The sequence below is a fragment of the Mirounga leonina genome, unplaced genomic scaffold (genome assembly GCF_011800145.1).
Source record: "Mirounga leonina isolate KUSES-001 unplaced genomic scaffold, KU_Mleo_1.0 Mir_53, whole genome shotgun sequence".
NCBI classification, from domain to species: Eukaryota; Metazoa; Chordata; class Mammalia; order Carnivora; family Phocidae; genus Mirounga; species Mirounga leonina.
Window position 1 is genome coordinate 66,294,474 of NW_023270807.1, and position 15,877 is coordinate 66,310,350.

At 40.0% G+C, this 15,877-nt stretch overlaps 1 pseudogene; it reads right to left on the bottom strand.

Annotated features, from left to right (window-relative positions):
- Positions 1-6,729: 6,729 nt before the first annotated feature.
- LOC118001349 lies at positions 6,730-15,550 on the bottom strand (annotated as a pseudogene).
- Positions 15,551-15,877: the final 327 nt, after the last annotated feature.

Consider the following 15,877-nt stretch of genomic DNA (forward strand, 5'->3'; position numbering starts at 1 on the left):
GGAGCCTGACGACATGGGGCTCAATCCCGGGACCCTGGGATCATGACCTGAGCCTAAGGCAGATGCTTAACCGCTTAACTGAATGAGCCACCCAGGTGCCTTTGCTCTTAAAGGCATTCAACTGATTGGATGAGAATAATTATCCAGTTAATAATAATAATAGAGGGTAATCTCCTTTACTTAAAGTCAACAACTGTAGAATTTAATCTCCATCCACCTACAAAATCCCTGGATTAGTGTTTGATTGAATTGCTAGGTACTATAGCCTAGCCAAGTTAACACATGAAACTAACCATTACACCATGGGATGACATAATTTCTTTTTTTTTTTTTTAAGATTTTATTTATTTGACAGAGAGAGACACAGCGAGAGAGGGAACACAAGCAGGGGGAGTGGGAGAGGGAGAAGCAGGCTTCCCACGGAGCACGGAGCCCGAAGCGGGGCTCGATCCCAGGACCCTGGGATCATGACCTGAGCCGAAGGCAAATGCTTAACGACTGAGCCACCCAGGCGCCCCGGGATGACATAATTTCTTAAAGTGTGATCTGTTTGAGATGGAGGGTCTGAATTGGGCAAGGCTCTGAGAATTCAAGTACTGGCTAGTCTAGTATGATGATAAAGATGGCCACAAGAACTGAGAGGTGAGATTCCTTCTAGCTATACTAGTGAGTAAAAGAATATTCAGTAAAAATAAGAAAATGTCAGGACATTGGTTCTGAGCTCAAGAAATAGGTAGAAAACCACAGAAATTCTATAACCTTAAAAAAAAATGATCTCGGGGCGCCTAGGTGGCTCAGTCGTTAAGCGTCTGCCTTTGGCTCGGGTCATGATACCGGGGTCCTGGGATCGAGCCCCGCATCAGTCTCCCTGCTCAGCGGGAAGCCTGCTTCTCCCTCTCCCACTCCCTCTGCTTGTGTTCCCTCTCTCACTGTGTCTCTCTCTGTCAAGTGAATAAATAAAATCTTTAAAAAAATAAAATAAAAATAAATGATCTCTTGCAAGTGCCTGGTAGACAAGGCCCCAATTTAATTTTGCAGCTGACAGAATTACAACAGAACAAACAACTTCACCAAGTCTTTTTTTTTTTTAAGTTTTATTTATTGAAGAAATCTCTATACCCAATGTGGGGCTCAAACTCATGACCCCAAGATCAAGAGATCCCGAGTTACATGCTCTTCCAATTGAGCCAACCAGGTGCCCCCTCACCAAGTCTTATGTTAAGAGTAGGATATAAATTGGGAAGGAGGGAAATAAGACCTGAGTTAGAGATATTTGGATGGACTAAGGCAAAGCTGAGAATCTTGTACACAAATTCCCCTGAACCTCCCTTGCAAGTAAAAACAGAACCTCCTTCTCTGCCTGAGGAAACCAATTTCCCTTGTTAAAAGACTCTGTAAAACCTTGCCTAAGGCTGTGACCTTAGTAGAGGATGCCTATTTTCCTGAAGATTCACCCCCACCATTCCTTCCTGCCTCCAGAAACCAGTTAACTTTCCAGGGTACCCCCAGGGGAAAGCTGCATTTCTGTTCCAAGAAGATACAGCTTTACATACCAAAATAATTGCAAAACCATGCAAGTCTGTATTAATAGGAAACTGGGAAGCTTGTGGGAATGGATTCTAAAAGTGTTAGAGCAAAGAAGAATATAATAACAAATTGGGCACACGTTATCAATATAAAGGCTCTGACTTGAGATCCTGAATTTAGTGTTCAAACTGGAGTAGCTGAGATGGCTCTAACAGCTGGCTTGATTAGTTGACTGAAACCTAGACTGAGCAGTTGTTATTATTTGGAAAGAAGACATCCTGATTTTAGTTCTATTTGTGATTAATTTTTTAATTAATTCCTAAGTAGTTTTTTTCCCTAAGTAGTTTTGAAATATGTAAGTAACATATGATCATTATAATACCATTCAACTAATAAAAAGTTGTATAATATTTTAAAAAATCAAAATCCAGATTGGATACCCCCAATCTCATTCCCCAGAAGTAGCCACTGTTAACCATTTGGTGTATATTTTCCAAAAATTTTTAATGTATTTGCAAATGTAAATACATACTTTTTGAGCACATTTCTTTTTTTTTTTTAAGATTTTATTTATTTATTTGACGAGAGAGACAGCTAGAGAGGAACACAAGCAGGGGGAGTGGGAGAGGGAGAAGCAGACTTCCTGCTGAGCAGGGAGCCCGATGCGGGGCTCGATCCCAGGACCCCGGGATCATGACCTGAGCCGAAGGCAGACGCTTAAAGGCTGAGCCACCCAGGTGCCCCTTGAGCACATTTCTAAGGCAGAATTATAGGGACCGAGATTAGGAATAAATCATATACTACCAGGAGTGAAAGATCAAGAGTGAAAGGAGGGTCATATCTACAAGCGCTATACGTACATCCCAAGTTTTCTGCGCTGAACCTGATTTCAATGATCTGCCCCTTTGTTGGACTATTATTCAAATCATATGTCCCAAGCTTAGATTTGGAGAATATAGTTATCATAATTAGGCCTCAGAAACAAGAAACGTACTTAAGCACAGGGAGTGGATGAGGGTGTATGTGATGAGTGAGATTAAGTAAAACGAGGCTAGGCAATGAAATGATAAACTCAGAATAGTTTCTGCTTGATTTATTAGGTACTTTGGAACTACTAAGGATGTAAGAAAGCATGTAGGTTAATCAAATTCATCAAACAGTTATGAAGCATCCCTGGATCCAGGCCCTTCTATGACAAAAGAAACAGACCCACCTCACAAACTCTGGCACACTGAACCTTCTAAGTAGATCTCAACGAACAAACTGTGAACTTTTGAGTAAATTTTTAATCTCTGTAAGCTTCAAAGAAGAATTCTTTAAGGAGGAATCCTTAATAAAAAAGGCTAATAACACCTACCTCACAGGGTTAATGAAAAGAACAAATGAGAGGATATTTAAGTGAAGATGGATGTTAAAATGTAAATAGTCATAGAAATAAAGGTCATCATTATCTCAATCCTACTTTATGTAATAACTTACATTGAGGGCTTACTATGTGCTATGTGTCCTAAGGGTTTTATGTGTATTAACTCTTAAAATTAATTAACACAAGGCATAATAAGATACTCAACAACTAATTACTTACTGTGAAGACTCCATTAATTATCTCATTAACTCTTCAAAGCAACTCTGTAGGAATTTACTACTAATACAATCTCCATTTTGCAGATCAGAAAGCTGAGGGGTAGGGCGCCTGGGTGGCTCAGTTGGTTAAGCATCTGCCTTCGGCTCAGGTCATGATCCCAGAGCCCTGGGATCGAGTCCCGCAGCAGGGAGCCTACTTCCCCCTCTACCTCTTCCCTCTGCTTGTGCTCTCTCTCTCTCTCTCAAATAAATAAAATTAAAAGGGGTAGAGAGGTTAAATAATTTGTACAAGATCACTTACCTGGGAAGTGGCAGAGCTGGGATTTGAATCCAAATGCTACCATCGCTATCATTTTGTGTGTGAATTATGTGACCCAGAAATCCTGAAAGTTTTGTTCTATATTTTATATAGTGCTCGATTCTATAATATTCCTATTAACAAGTAGTTTATTTGGAAGTAGTAGAAAAATAAGCCAAACTTATTTATTAGATGATGTCATAATACAAACCTAAATTTCATTCTACATTTTTAAAGATTTGATTTATTTATTTGTCAGAGAGAGCACAAGCAGAGGGAGTGGCAGGCTGAAGGAGAAGCAGGCTCCTCCCTGAGCAAGGAGCCTGATGTGGGACTCGATCCCAGCACCCTGGGATCACGACCTGAGCGGAAGGCAGACGCTTAACTGATTGAACCACCCAGGCGTCCCTCATTCTACATTTTTATGCATAGCTATAAATCAAAATACGTTAGCTTCATTATTTCTGGTAAAAGGCAATGTTTTTCTCATTTCCCTAATGGGAAAGCTTACCTAGAAGAAAGTTAGCAACAGAGATTCCTGGGCCCCAATCAAGGCTCAATGAATCAAGATGTCCAGGGGAGAGACCTGATAGATAATCTGCAGATTTGACAAGTGGCCCAGGTGCTAGGGATGTTTGGGAAAGCCTTGTATAGAGAAAATGAGCTTCTGGATCCTACTGGCCCTTAGCTTTGTTTAAGATTTAGTTCAATTTTTTTGATGGTCCCTTTCTCAGAAATACGTAATCTTAACACTCCTTGGAACTTTGTCCGGTTACTTCACAATTTAATATGGTCTGTGATGAAGAGCTGATTTTTTTTTTTTTTTAAGATTTTATTTCTTTATTTGAGAGAGTGCAAGAGAGCGAGCGAGAAAGCTAGCGAGGTGAGGAGCAGAGGAAGAAGCAGGCTCTCCGCTGAGCAGAGGAAGAAGCAGGCTCTCCGCTGAGCAGGGCGCCAGACGGGGGGCTCGATGGATCATGACCCGAGCCTAAGGCAGCCGCTTAACCAACTGAACCACCCAGGCGCCCCTATTTTATTTATTTATTTTATTAACATATAATGTATTATTTGTTTCAGGGGTACAGCTCTGATTCATTAGTCTTACCATTCACAGCGGAAGAGCTGATTTTAAATATAAAATATTTTTAGGGGCTTCTGGTTGGCTCAGTCTAGAGCATGCAACTCATGGTCTTGGGGTTGCAAATTCGAGCCCCACGTTGAGTGTAGAGATTACTTAAAATATATGTAGGGGTGCCTGGGTGGCTCAGTCGTTCAGCGTCTGCCTTCGGCTCAGGTCATGATCCCAGGATCCTGGGATTGAGCCCCGCATTGGGCTCCCTGCTCCACGGGAAGCCTGCTTCTCCCTCTCCCACTCCCCCTGCTTGTGTTCCCTCTATCCCTGTGTCTCTCTCTGTCAAATAAATAAATAAAATCTTTAAAAATACATATATGTAAAAAAATATACAATATATAAATTTATATATAAAATATACATATGATATATAAAATTTATATATAAAATATACATATATAAAATTTATATATATACATATATAAATAAAATATATATATATCTTTAGAGCTATTATTAAAAATAATGTTAGTTCAGGGGCGCCTGGGTAGCTCAGTCGGTTAAGCATCTGCTTTAAGCTCAGGTCATGATCCCAGGGTCCCGGATTCAAGCCCCACGTTGGGCTCTTTGCTCAGCAGAGAGCCTGCTTCTTCCTCTCCCTCTGCCTGCTACTCCACCTGCTTGTGCGTGTGCTCTCTCTGTATATCTTTTTTTTTAAATCTTTTTTTTTAACCTTTTTTAAATCTTTTTAAAAAAATAATGTTAGTTTAAAAAAGGTTGGTTCATTTTAAAATACTGTTTAATAATATCAATCACACACATGTTCATGTTTAAGGGAAACAAACAACATGTTTGTATGTTTGTATGGTTTTTTTCCTCTTCCCCACCTGTGTTCTGAACTAATTAAGAGATAAGAGTAGGTATATGAGGGGGGCACCTGGTGGCTCAGTCGTTAAGCGTCTGCCTTCAGCTCAAATCTTGATCCCAGGGTCCTTGGACTGAGCTCCGCGTCGGGCTCCCTGTTCAGTGGGAAGCCTGCTTCTCCCTCTCCCGCTCCCCCTGCTTGTGTTCCCTCTCTCGCTGTGTCTCTCTCTGCCAAATAAATAAATAAAATCTTTTTTAAAAAGTAGGTATATGAGGGATGCCTGGGTGATTCAGATGGTTAAGCATCTGCCTTTGGCTCAGGTCATGATCCCAAGGTCCTGGGATGGGGCTCCATATCGGGCCCCTGGCTCAGCGCGGAGCCTGCTTCTCCCTGTCTCTCTCATGCTCTCTTTCTCTCTCTGTATCTGTGTGTTTCAAATGAATAAATAAAATTCTTAAAAAAAGAGTAGGTATATGAAGCACCATGATATATACATATATATATTTTTAGAGACAGAGGGGAGGGCGGGGGAGGGGCAGAGGGAGAGAGAAACTTTTTTTTTTTTTTTTTTTTCATTTTAAACAAGAAGTTTATTGGGGCGCCTGGGTGGCTCAGTCGTTAGGCGTCTGCCTTCGGCTCAGGTCATGATCCCAGGGTCCGGGGATCGAGCCCCGCATTGGGCTCCCTGCTCCACGGGAAGCCTGCTTCTCCCTCTCCCACTCCCCCTGCTTGTGTTCCCTCTCTCGCTGTCTCTCTCTCTCTCTCTCTGTCAAATAAATAAATAAAATCTTTAAAAAAATAAAATAAGCAAGAAGTTTATTTAAACAACAAGACGCTTGACTTGAAGGGAAAACTATCTAGGATTCATTTCTTTTAGAGTAATTTATCCCTACTTAAAGACAGATTGCCCTACATGTAACAGCTATGTACCAAAAAGTTATAAAATTGTCCTTGGTTTTACAATGATAAATGAAAAACATTAAAATTCTCCAATCAAACGAGGTATGCAAGGATTTTTATGTTGTTCTTTTTTTGTTAAACAGTGAGAGCAAAATAACTTACTGGAATATAAAGATAAGTGCTGACTGAGCATGCCACTAATAGAGAGAGGGGGTATTTTCACAGAAGCAGTATTTTGCCCCATCCCATCTCCATTTGATGTCGATCAAAACATACCATTGGCCATTTAGTTTTAAAAAATGCAATATGCTTGTGCACATACACAGTTACTCTATGTACAATAAAGGAATGGGGAAGAGGAAAATGAAAAAATAGAACTATACTGTAGTAGGATGTGGTGGAACCAAATTGTGGCTTTCTAATTGAGAATGTCTTCTTGGTCTGGAGGAACAGAGTTCTGGGGTAAAGTAGCAGGTTCCCTTTTTAGTAGACATTTCCTGTCTGCTGCTGGAACATATCAGTTGTATCTTCATCCTCCATTTCCAACTGTGCAGGTGTGTCTGTTTCATTGATTGGCTGCCCATCAAATCAGAATCTGATCTGCCTCATTGACAAACCCTGTGGTTCACAATAGGCTTTCATTAGTTTACTAAGTGGTGTATGCCTCTTAGTCCTAAACTGCACCACAGAACCATCCTGCCCCGCCACCTTCAAATTAATATGATCGTTGTTCTCAGTCTTGACACCTTCCTTGGGTTTTTCGTTGGCCACAGTGAGCTCCGGAGTCTCCTCAGCTGCTGCTTCACAAAAGAGGTACCAAGTCCGCGCCCAATGAGCACACAAGCACCAGGAAGGGAGAGAGAGAATCTTAAGCAGGCTTCACGCCCAGTGTGAGCCCGACATGGGGCTCGAGGACCCTGAGATCATGACCTGAGTCAAAATCAAGAGTCAGACGCTTAACTGACTGAGCCACCCAGCCACCCGAGGATATTCTTTATTAATACTAAAAGCAGATATCAGAGAATACGGCTTACATTTGTGGGCACGCGGGCTTCCTAACACTGAACTCCAAAAGTAGGCAGATTTGCCTATCTGGTCAACAGGTAATGCTGGAAAACCAGAGGCTTCACTTGAAGAGACTGGCCCCTTCTCCCATATGACAATACTTGGATGCTCATGGAGGCTGCCAGCTATCAGGAGAATGGAAGAAGTGAGTGGGATACAGAAACCCAGTCTCTTCCCTCCAATTCAGCAAATCATTTGCCTTCGCTGGGAGGCATAGGGGAGAGTGAAAGAGATTGTTAGCCTAGTGAAATCCTCTTCACAGAAAAGGAAACATTGCCCATTTCACAAGAGACATAGACTATTTCATTTACTTTAAATTCATTATGTTAAGGGTGCCTGGGTGGCTCAGTCAGTTAAGCGACTGCCTTCGGCTCAGGTCATGATCCCGGAGTCCTGGGATGGAGCCCCACATCGGGCTCCCTGCTCAGCAGGGAGCCTGCTTCTCCCTCTGACCCTCTCCCCTTCTCATGCTGTTTTTCTCTCTTTCTCTCTCAAATAAATAAATAAAATCTTTAAAAAAAAAGCATAGTTTGTTGATTTTAAAAAAATCTTTAACATGTTTTTGTTTTTAGGACAAAGTATGTATAAAATATGGACTGAAATTAAACTTCATTATGGCGTCACAAGTAAATAAAAACAAACAAACTTGCTTTTAAGTCCTGATAACATGAATTCATGAATTTTTCCCTAAAAAGTAGTGTAGTTTATTTTTATAATTTAGGTGTTTTGTTTCTAAATGCTATAAAAGGTTTTAAGTTGAGATTTTTAAGCACTTTCCTGTAATTAATGTGTTGTGTATATGAGTGGATTTTATTCCCAATAAATGAGAAAAGCCAAACTACAGTTAATAAACTGTAGTTCTCTAGTTCAACATTTTTAAGTGTTAGGGGCATTTTGATGTATCATGTGAAATTTTCATCAGATGAATACAACTGAAGCTCATGGGAAGTTGTAGAGCATAGCAATTAATGAGAAGAGTTCTGGAGACAGAGTGTCCAGATTTGGTTCTGTAGTTCAATGTCTGTATGACTTTGGCCAACTTACTGCACCTTTTTTTTTTTAAGTTAACTCTACGCCCAATGTGGTCCATATATACAATGGAATATTACTCAGCCATCAGAAAAGATGAATACCCAACTTTTACATCAACATGGATGGGACTGGAGGAGATTATGCTAAGTGAAATAAGTCAAGCAGAGAAAGTCAATTATCATATGGTTTCACTTATTTGTGGAACATAAGGAATAGCATGGAGGACATTAGGAGAAGGAAGGGGAAAATGGGGGGGGGGAATTGGAGGGAGAGATGAACCATGAGAGACTATGGACTCTGAGAAACAAACAGGGTTTTAGAGGGGAGGGGGGAGGGGGGATTGGTTAGCCCAGTGATGGGTATTAAGGAGGGCACGTACTGCATGGAGCACTGGGTGTTATACGATAACAATGGATTGTGGATCACCACATCAAAAACCAATGATGTATTGTATGGTGACTAACAAAATAAAATAAATAAAAATAATAAAAAAGAAACACACCCAAAAAAAAATAAAAAATAAAAGATAGGAATCAAAGGGGTGCCTGGGTGGCTCAGTTGGTTAAGCGTCTGCCTTCGGCTCAGGTCATGATCTCAGAGTCCTGGGATCGAGCCCCACATCGGGCTCCCTGCTCTGCGGGTAGCCTGCTTCTCCCTCTCCCACTCCCCCTGCTTGTGTTCCCTCTCTCGCTGTGTCTCTCTCTGTCAAATAAATAAATAAAATCTTTAAAAAAAAAAAGATAGGGGGCACCTGGGTGGCTCAGTTGTTAAGCGTCTGCCTTCGGCTCAGGTCATGATCCCAGAGTCCCTGGATCGAGTCCCACATCGGGCTCCCTGCTTGGCAGGGAGTCTGCTTCTCCCTCTGACCCTCCCCCCTCTCATGTGCTCTCTCTCATTCTCTCTCACACAAATAAATAAATAAAATCTTTAAAAAAAAAAGATAGGAATCAAAAAAAAAAAAAAATTAACTCTACGCCCAGTGAGGGGCTTGAACTCACAACCCCAAGATAAAACCTGCCATGCTCTATTGACTGAGCCAGACAGGCGCCCCCTGTCCTTTTTTTTTTAATTAACCTAAGTTTTATTTTGTTTACTTTATTTATTTAATGACTTCTTTATAAACAACAGAAATTTATTGTCTCAGTCCTAGAGGCTAAAAGTCTGGAACCAAAACATCAGTAGGGTCTGTTCCTCCTTAGGGCTGTGAGGAAGAATCTGTTCCATGCCTCTTTCCTAACTTTTGATAATTTGCTGGCAATCTTTTGCATTCTTTGGCTTGTAGAAGCACCACCCCAATCTCTGCTTTAATCTTCACATGATGTTCTCCTTGTGTGTCTCTGTCCACATATCCCCTCCTTTTTTTCAGTGAAGTATAGTTGATATGCAATATTATATTAGTTTTAGGTGTACAACATAGTCAACATTTATATACATTACAAAACGATCACACAATAAGTCTTGTTACTATCTGTCACCATATGTAATTCTTACAATATTATCCACTATATTCCCTATGCTGTACTTTATATCCCTGCAACTTATTTCATAACTGGAAGTTTGTACTTCTTAATCCCTTCACCTATTTTGCCCATCCACCCCACCCCTTGCCCCTTTGATAACCATGAGTCTGTTCTCTGTATTTATGAATCTGCTTCTGTTTTGTTTTTTTAGATTCCACATACAAGTGAAATCATATGATATTTGTCTTTCTCTCTCTGACTCATTTCACTTAGCATAATACCCTCTAAGTCCATTCATGTTGTCACAAATGGCAAAATTTCATTCTTTTTTTTTTTTTTTTGTATTTGGTAGAAATTTTTTAAAATTTTAACTCCAGCATAATTAACATATAGTGTTATATTACAATACAATACAATATAGTGATTCACCAGTTCTATACATTACTCAGAGCTCATCACAGTAAGTGTACTCTTAATTCCCAACACCTATTTCATCCATCCCCCCACCGGCCTCCTCTTTGGCAACCACCAGTTTGTTCTTTATAGTTAAGAGTCTGGTTTTTCTTTTTTCTTTTTGGTCTGTCTCCTTTTTTCCTTGTATATTTGTCTTCTTTCTTAAGTTCCACATGTAAGTGAAATTGTATGGTATTTGTCTTTCTCTGTTTTACTTAGCATTATACCCAAGATCCATTCATGTTGTTGCAAATCGCCATATTTCATTCTTATTTATTTATTTATTTATTTACTTATTTATTTATTTATTTTAAATTTTATTCATTTATTTGACAGAGAGACACACAGCAAGAGAGGGAACACAAGCAGGGGGAGTGGGAGAGGGAGAAGCAAGCTTCCCGTGGAGCAGGGAGCCCGATGCAGGGCTCGATCCCAGGACCCTGGGACCATGACCCAAGCCAAAGGCAGACGCCCAATGACTGAGCCACCCAGGTGCCCCTCATTCTTTTTTAAAGCTGAGTAATATTCCATTGTGTGTATAGATACCACATCTTCTTTATCCATTCATCTATTGATAGACACTTAGGTTGCCTCCATATCTTAGGTATTGTAAATAATGCTGCAATGAACATAACTAACCTTAGTTTTACTATTTGTAAAGTGGAGCTAATAACAGTATCTACTTCTTAAAACCTAAGTGAGATAAAGCATGTAGTATTTAACATGACTCCAGGTTGTATAAATTAAGCAGTCAATAAATGTTAGCATTATTCATATATTTTAGGCATATTAAGTTTGCCAGGAAAAAAAAAAAGGAAAGTTACACTAGACAAAGAATAGGGGCTGAATATGCAAAAATAAATAACAGGTACAGCTCACTTTTTTTTTTTTTTTTAAGATTTATTTATTTATTTATTTATTTATTCGACAGAGAGAGACACAGCGAGAGAGGGAACACAAGCAGGGGCAGAGGGAGAGGGAGAACCGGACTCCCTGCCGAGCAAGGAGCCCGATGCGGGACTCAATCCCAGGACCCCGGGATCATGACCTGAGCCGAAGGCAGACGCTTAACCAACTGAGCCACCCAGGCGCCCAGTACAGCTCACTTTAGATAGTAATGTGCTTTTGTGTGTGTGTGAGCTCTACACACCTTTTTTTTTTTAATTATTTATTTATTTTAGGGTGAGAGAGAGCACAAGTGTGAGGGGCAGAGGAAGAGAGAATCGCACACAGACTCCACACTCAACCCAGAGCCTGATGAGGGGCTTGATCTCACAACCTTGAGATCATAACCTGAGCTGAAACCAAGAGTTGGATGCTCAGTGGACTTTGCCACCCAGGTGCCCCTACACCCTTTTTAAAAATAATCTCTACACACAAGTTTGACTCAAACTCAGGACCCTCAGATCAAGAGTCATGTGCTCTTCCAAATGAGTGAGCCAGGCAATCCAATGTGCTTTTTTTTTTTTTTTTTTAAGATTTTACTTATTTATTAGAGAGAGTGTGCATGAACGCATGAACAGGAGGAAGAGGCAGAGGGAGAGGGAGAAGCAGACTCCCCGCTGAGCAGGGAGCCTGATGCAGGGCTCAATCCTAGTACCCCAAGATCATGACCTGAGCTGAAGGCAGATGCTTAACCAACTAAGCCACCCAGGTGCCCCTGCTTTTTTTTTTCTTTTTTTAAGATTTATTTATTTATTTTAGAGAGAGAGGGGAGGAAAGTGGGCAGAGGGAGAGAAAGAATCTCCATCAGACTCCCCACTGAGTGTAGAGCCCAATAGGGGGCATGATCTCACAACCTGAGCCAAAACCAAGAGTCGGAGGCTGAACCAATGGAGCCACCCAGGCACCCCTTTAAAATGTGTATAAATTGGAACACCTGGCTGGCCCAGTCGAAAGAGCATGTAGCTGTTGATTTTGGGGTCGTGACTTTGAGCCCCACACGGGGTGTAGAGATTACTTATATAAAACTTTAAAATATATATAAATTGATTAAAGTCAACTGAAAGCTGCTGTTTAAAAGGGAACCCTGGTAAATTCTTCTATAACCTAATGGATTTTCTAATGTGTATTATAAAAACTATTCATGTTTAGACTTTCTCCCCACCTCCTTTAACAGTTGGGAAATAACTGTTTTCTAACTCAGGCCTATCAAATAAAGGCTCGAATTCTAACGTTACCTCAAAAATAAAATGCAACAATAATAACTGATTGAAGGAATTGCTGATTTTGATCTCTATTCTTGTTCATTTTTATACCAAACTGCTTATGGAAACCTCACAATATCATTATAAGAGTCTCAATTTCAATAGCTAAGACCTAGCAAAATTTCATAATAGGCACTCAGTGAATAGTTGTTGAATGAATGAATGATTGGATTAGTTAATTAATTCATGAATACATAAAAATGATGCCTAAACCTAAAAGTGTTCTGGGAAAAAAATAAGACTAACAAGAAAAATTCATAGGTATAAGTAACCATCTCCTTTTTCAACTACCTGACTTTCTGGACTAACAATTGAGGTTAGGAACTCTCTATTTTGCCTCTCTGTATCTACATAATATTGCGGTCTTTTATTATATTGCAGAATGGTTGTAAGCCAGCACAAAGCTCAGGTTGTGCCATCTGATAGGCCCACTGCACAGCTGTACGCCATATGTTACTTATCAACATTTCCCTGCCACCCTCTCTTATCTCCTGTTGGAAACCTACTCAGAGGAGGCAGAACTTGGCAGGGATGAAGGAAAATCCAGTGACCAATTCTTTATGTCCAGGAATTTTCAGACACTATGGATGACTCTTGGTTTTGGATGGTGATATTTGTTCTTTTTTTTTTTTTCTAGCTCTTTTTTTCTTTATTTAAAAATTAGAATCTCTATATTAGAAAGTTTACTCCACAACGGAAGATGCAGAAGTGCGTTAGACTGGAATGGGGTTCAGCAGTTCTAGTGATGCCACACCTTAATTGCTAAAGACACTGCTGTTGAGAAACACTGACACTCCCATTCTCACACTTTGGGTTACAGTTAAGCAATACACAACTTCACACCAGAGACTAAATTTAAACGAGCTACAACTAACTTTTATGTAGGTCAGCAAGGTGCACAAAAAGGAAAATAAATGAGTACAAAGGAGAAAGGAATCACTTCTTTCTATGTAATTCCTTGGGTGGAAGTATAATGTGAGTGCACAAAGTAAATTCTCCTTCAATGTAATTATAATTCTGAGTGGCTAAAGTATACACATCAAACCAACCTATTTGGACAAAACTAGGCTATAATTACTGTATTACTTTGTTCACATAATTGCTTTCTTTAAAAAAATTAAGCTTTGGGCACCTGGGTGGCTCAGTCGTTAAGCGTCTGCCTTTGGCTCAGGTCATGATCCCAGGGTCCTGGGATCGAGTCCCACATCGGGCTCCCTGTTCGGCGGGAGCCTGCTTCTCCCTCTGACCCTCTCCTCTCTCATGCTGTTTCTCTCTCACTCGCTCTCTAATAAATAAATAAATAAAATCTTTAAAAAAAATTAAGCTTTAAAATACTCAATGGAAAATTAATAAAAGTAATAAATAAAGTGAAATGATTAATTACTTCTTTAAATATTGTTTTTCTGGGCGCCTGGGTGGCTCAGCTGGTTAAGCAACTGCCTTCGGCTCAGGTCATGATCCTGGAGTCCCGGGATCGAGTCCCGCATCGGGCTCCCTGCTCAGCAGGGGGTCTGCTTCTCCCTCTCCCGCTCCCCACTCTTGTGCTCTCTCTCTCTCTCAAATAAATAAATAAAATCTTTAAAAAAAATAAAAATATAAATAAATAAATATTGTTTTTCTTAGGAATATTCTTTTTTTTTTTAAGATTTTATTTATTTATTCATGAGAGACAGAGAGAGAGACAAAGGCAGAGGGAGAAGCAGGCTCCCCGCAGAGCAGGGAGCCCGAAGCGGGACTCGATCCCAGGACTCTGGGATCACGACCTGAGCCGAAGGCAGACGCTTAACCGACTGAGCCACCCAGGCGTCCCTCTTAGGAATATTCTTAAGGAAAACTAAGCTTATAAGTAATAAAAAGGTTATTTTCTTTTTAAGGCTTAGTGCAAGTAATACTAGACATGAAATAGGTTATAGAAATATCAAAATGAATGGAAAACTTTCACATTTCATTTAGATATGAAACAAATAAACAGTACTGTGACTTCACTATTCAAAGTAGATAAAAATTAACTTGTCAACATAGTTAAACTCATAAGATATTTTAATTTTTAATTACCCAAGGGTAGAAGCAATTTATTTTCTTTCATCCACGGTAATGATGATTTTCATTTTTGGTCCACCTTACTTTCATAAGGATTTAATGATTGTAAACACTGTGACTGACTTATAAATAAATGTATGGTTTTTAGTATCTCAGAATTTGACAGTCATTAAGGACTCTACTTTAAAACTTCATACTTTGGGGACACCTGGGTGGCTCAGTTGGTTAAGCATCTGCCTTCGGCTCAGGTCATGATCCCAGGGTCCTGGGATGGAGTCCCACATCAGGCTCCCAAGAGGGAGCCTGCTTCTCCCTCTGCCTGCCACTCCCCCTGCTTGTGCTCTCTCTCTCTCTCTGACAAATAAACAAAATCTTTAAAAAATAAAATAAAAATAAAAATAAATAAATAAAAGTGCATACTTTGTAAAAAAGAAAAAAAATGCATACTTTGTGATATGACCAGATACCAGAGTACCCATAATTATGTGATGTTTGCCTATACAAAAAGTTACCTACTCTTCTTAACAGTATTTCTCCTTCAAATTTTTGTAATTCTTTCATTCTATGGATTGAAATTCATTAGTTGAATTTACACTGAGATGTATAAATTCCTAGATTCATGCATTTTATGTATGGTCCTTTGAAGGGTCCTCATCTTATACTTCCACATAGTGCTAAGTACATAGCAGACAACAAAATTTTGCTAAGTTGAAAACTACAATTGTGGATTTTGGTTTTCTTCTTTTTAAAGATTTATTTATTTATTTGAGAGAGAGAGAGCGCACAAGCAGGAGGGGCAGAGGGAGAGAGAATCTCAAGCAGACTCTGCACTTAGTGCAGAGTCTGACATGGGGCTCAGTCCCAGGACCTTGAGATCACAACCTAAGCCGAAACCAAGAGCTGGATGCCTAACTGACTGAGCTACCCAGGTGCCCCTACAATTGTGGATTTTGAATAATACTAAACTGGTTCTGTTAAAAATGTGAAGATTAGGTATGTTTACAAATATTTACCTGGGGAGGTTCTCTCCACATTCTCTGAGTACATGGCTAAAAATTCTCTATTTTGACAATTACTCAGCAGAGACTTTCTCAAATAGAGATCTCAATACTGGTATTTGTTAAAATAAAGTTTCAACAAGGGACCAAGAAAAAACTCCACAAAAAATATAACCTTATATTTTTTGAAGATTTTATTTATTTATTTGAGAATGAGAGCGAGAGAGAGAGCAAGAGCATGAACAAGCAGGAGGAGAGGGAAGGGAAGAGGGAGAAGCAGACTCCCCACTGATCAGGGAGCCTGACGTGGGGCTCCATCCCAGGACCCTAAATCATGACCTGTGCCGAAGGCAGACACTTAACCAACCAAGCCACC